Here is a 5,258-nt window from a genome sequence, read left to right on the forward strand (position 1 = left end):
ATTTACCATCTTAACTATTCTTAAGTCAACTGTTCCATAGTATTAAGTACATTCACATTGTTGTGCAACCAATCTCCAGAGCTCTTTTTCATCATACAAAACTGAAACTCTATACCCAATAAAAATGACAGCTCCAGAGTTCCCTGTGGCCTAGTGATTAGAATTCCGGGCTTTCACTTCGTGACCCAGGTTCAATTCCTGGTCAGGGAACTCAGATCCCACAAGCCGTGCAGTGTGGGCAAAAAATAAAATAAAATACAATGGCAACTCCACATGCCACCTTCCCCTGAGTCCCTGTCACAATGAATTTGACTCCTAAGACCCTCATAGAAGTGGAATCATAAAATTTTTGTGACTGGCTTATCTTACCTAGCGTGTCCTCGAGGAAGTTCTTTTGGGGTTTTTTTGTTTTGTTTTGTTTTGTTTTTTTGCGGTACGCGGGCCTCTCCCGTTGCGGAGCACAGGCTCCAGACGCACAGGCTCAGTGGCCATGGCTCACGGGCCCAGCCGCTCCACGACATGTGGGATCTTCCCGGACTGGGGCACGAACTCGTGTCCCCTGCATCGGCAGGCAGACTCCACCACTGTGCCACCAGGGAAGCCCAAGGCGGTTCTTTTATACAGGATTTCAAACCCATCCCAGTCACTCTTCTTTTAATTTTCTCTTCTTTTTCACATCCCATTCAAGAAGTTGAGGTCCAAATAGCACATATTAATCTAGGCATAGTCTATGAGGCAGGGAACTCATTCTGAATATTATGTTTCTAATAAAGAATGTGTGAGAGTTTTTGATTGCCTCCTGCCACTGTTGACTCATACTGAGCTTTACTATCAACTCAGACTCCTAAATACTTTAAGCCACTTCTTCCCTGCTGCTCCCCCCTCACCATCATATCACCAGGCACAAGGAACATTAGAAATTGCATATTAAGGTCATAATGAGATTTTGAAAATCTGCATAGGATCTGCATGATGATGAATTTTCTTATGCTGTTTCTTTTATAATAACATTTCATATTTTCATTAAACTTTGGTCCATAGGTAGAATGAAGGCTGTGACCTCGGGAGATAGATTAATAAAAATTATTAATATACACTGACCCTGTTCTCCAAATGCGTGCTCTATAATGATCCAGAATTACTATGTTTTTTTTTTCCCCTCTGCAGACACAACATATGAAATTGAATTTTTTCTTTACAAACACTTTAGTTTGCATTTAACAGGCTAACCGTTCCCCAAAATAATGTCAAGCCACACTTACACACCTGTGATAAAAATGTGTTGTGAACCCAGGTATAGGTCGTTTGTTACTAACAAGAGTACCAAAGTTTATAAATGAGTTAGTTACCTTTTGTTAAAAATTAAGATATACCCAAGACTCTCTCTCTTACGTGCTTTCTGATATGGGAGGAAAGGGGTTGAGTTATAATTCATTAGCTAAGTGGGAAATGTCCTTGAAATGCAGCTGCTACTTATGTACTGATAATATGTGAGAGATTATGAATCATATAAATCCTAATAAGTTGCAATTATTATTATTATTTAGTCTTGCCAGTAAGGAAGTCCGTAAGGATAAAGAAAGTGTGAATAAAAATGTGAATTATAACTCTGAATTACATCCAGAGGTCCCAGCTATTTCTTTCTTTGTGTCAGCAAAATCTGTGTAACCAAGGGAAAGGAACTTGTTAACATTGTCCATTACATATGTTAAAACTGAAAAAAAAGTGTTGAGAACCACTAATGTACGCAATTAGTATAAAACACATACATGTATATCCTATATTTATATATAGGATATACATATATAGGTATAACTGAATCACTTTGCTGTATACTTGAAACTAACACAACATTGTAAGTTAACTATACTTTAAAAAACATCTGGGGACACGAATATAATTTTTACATTATAAAAAAACGTATACATGTATAAGTCTATATTTTATGAGACACCTGAAACATTGGTATTTAGGAGTTCAGTATCAAAAAAACAACAACCGAATCCAAAAATGGGCAGAAGACCTAAATAGACATTTCTCCAAAGAAGATATACAGATGGCCAAGAAGCACATGAAAGGATGCTCAACATCACTAATCATTAGAGAAATGCAAATCAAAACTACAATGAGGTATCACCTCACACCAGTTAGAATGGGCATCATCAGAAAATTTACAAACAACAAATGCTGGAGAGGTGTGGAGAAAAGGGAACCCTCTTGCACTGTTGGTGGGAATGTAAATTGATACAGCCACTATGGAGAACAGTATAGAGGTTCCTCAAAAAACTAAAAATAGAACTACCGTATGACCCAGCAATCCCACTACTGGGCATATACCCTGAGAAAATCATAATTCCAAAAGAGTCATGTACCACAATGTTCATTGCAGCTCTATTTACAATAGCCAGGACATGGAAGCAACCTTGTCCTAGTGTCCATGGACAGATGAATGGATAAAGAAGGTGTGGCACATATATACAATGGAATATTACTCAGCCATAAAAGGAAACGAAACTGAGTTATTTGTAGTGAGGTGGATGGACCTAGAGACTGTCATACAGAGTGAAGTAAGTCAGAAAGAGAAAAGCAAATGCCCTATGCTAACAAATATGTATGGAATCTAAAAAAAAAAAGAAAATGGTTCTGAACAACCTAGGGACAGGACAGGAATAAAGACGCAGATGTACAGAGTGGGCTTGAGGACACAGGGAGGGGGAAAGGTAAGCTGGGATGAAGCAAGAGAGTGGCATGGACATATATATACTACCAAATGTAAAATAGTTAATGGGAAGCAGCTGTATGGCACAGGGAGATCAGCTCCATGCTTTGTGACCACCTAGAGGGGTGGGATAGGGAGGGTGGGAGGGAGGGAGACACAAGAGGGAAGAGATAGGAGATATATGTATATATATAGCTGATTCACTTTGTTATAAAGCAGAAAGTAACACACCATTGTAAAGCAATTATACTCCAATAAAGATGTAAAAAAGAAATGGATTTCATTCCAACCTGTGAAACAGTATTAAATATTAATAATGTTTATAAATATTAATAAATATATTTGAATTTGGAACATTGTTTAACAGGTATAGTTTGCTGACTCTCCCTCTTAAAATACATGTAGTTTCTTAAAGCTATATTGGGTTTTCCAACAATATCAGCACCTTCAGAAAATACATATGACTCAGAAATAATACATTTATTACTAAAAATTAATCTGTGTATTTATTTATCAAAAAGCAGGAATAGAGAATTACTCTCTACTTTTTTACTGAGATTCATTCAAAAAATGTCAAGATGTTCAAATTGTTTCTAACAGCTAATTTATTAGCTCTACTTGACCATAATTGCCTTAATTTTCATAGTTTTCATAATTTTCATAAGTTTAACTAGCTTTTGTTTTCTGATCTTTAGGTCATACTTCCATAGAGTTATATTTTATTGATAATTCTTTTCTAATTACATTATTCTATTTAAATTGCATAACAATCTCATGTTTCCTCTTTTAGGATGACTATAGCTTTTTCTGCTTCTGTCTTCATTCTTTTGCTTCTTTTGCTTTGTGCATTTACTTATACACCCCATTGTTTTGCTCTTACTTCCTTATTTAACTTATCATATTGCACATATTAGCCCCTATAATCTCAGTTATTTCAGTTTGAGTTGATAAAATTAAGTTTGCTACTAAATAAGTAGAAATTAAACTGCCCATTCCCTGCCCCCAAGTTTTGTTACTGTGTAGTAGGGTTTCAGAGTGGTACCATTTAAGGTTTTTTATGCAGTTATTGAAATTTTTCTTTAAAAATTATTTCTTTTTTACTAAACACTCTCTAGATTGCTTGGCTGGCCGGACACCCATGCTCTTAGTGAAGGCCGCAGGGTCCGAAGTGGGTGTAGCTTGTCCCTTTCCCCTGCTGCCCTGCTTGGTATCTTCCTGCTGTCACTGTATTATTACACCTGGAATCTCTACAGTCAGCTCTGCTCTTAATTGCTCCCTTGACCCTTTACTGTGTTCATCTGTTTTCTTCTTTCTTACTTTTCATGTTTTTCTTCCCAGCTATCTGGCTTTGGTGTTGAAAAGGCCTGATTTTAACCATTGCTATAAGTGTTTGTGGATTTCCTTCCTTATGGTTCTTGAACCAGCCAGCCACATGTCATCTTTTGTGGTGTTCCCATGTTTAACTTTAGCAGCGAATATCACCAATGATACTGGTTCATCTTTTGGCCATACCACTTTCAGCATGATGGATCTTACTTCATGCTTGCCCCAGCATGGACACAAGATGTCTGCAGCAGCTCCAGACATCACACAGCAATCTCCCGTGTTTAGAAGAGTGTCTGTGCCTTTATAAGAGCAGAGAAGACTCCCCTACAAGTTACATCAACAGAATTGCTTTCTCATCTCAGTGGTCAGAACTGAATTGTTGGACCAATTCTGAAACCAGTCACTTGGGAGAGGAATGGAATTGCCATGATAGACTTATACTAAACAAGATTTTCCCACAGATCTGGGGAGGGGCCCAGCTTCCACTAAAGATGAGGATACAGATTCTTGCGCAGAATCAAGACTTTGTTAGCAAGAAGTCAGAGATGGGATTGGCTATTGATTAGGCCACAAGTACAACTGCTATAGGAATGAAGATATTTGATTGAGCATGTAATGACTGGAATCAAATAACTGAGATCAGACTTGAGGAAATATTCTATCCAAAAGTCTTTCTGTCAGGCCAAACCACCAGTGTCCTTCTGATTTCTGAAGCAACATTTGATATAATACTCACTGACACTTAACATTTCTGAACTTTTGGAGTTAATTATCTTCTCATGTCTACATTCTGTTTCCCCAACTAGATAATCGTGGTGGATAATATTTTGACATGTGGAAATCAGCAAAAGGACAATTTAGGGTTTAAGGTTATGGCCTTGTTCCTAATCCCAGTCACACTTCCATGTACAGAGCAGAGATGGGCCCTGAGCACTGAATGACTCCTCTTGCCTTCTCATTCAGGGGCTGCAGACTGCCAGCTGTGGGTGTGTCAAGTTCACAGACATGCTTTGTTTCAGTATTACAATGTTTTTGAAAAAAAAATTTCTGAATAGTTATTAATATTTACAAATTGAGAGATGTTATATAAAATCCTGATTTCTCATTTCTTTTGAAAGATCTGATGCTATGACACCACTGGGTCTGCATCCATCAGGGCCGCAACTGGCTCGGGCTGCCCAGTGCTGACCTTTTAGAAGGGAGTCTGTGGTCT

The sequence above is a fragment of the Mesoplodon mirus genome (assembly GCF_964341445.2).
Source record: "Mesoplodon mirus genome assembly, chromosome: 8".
NCBI lineage: Eukaryota > Metazoa > Chordata > Mammalia > Artiodactyla > Ziphiidae > Mesoplodon > Mesoplodon mirus.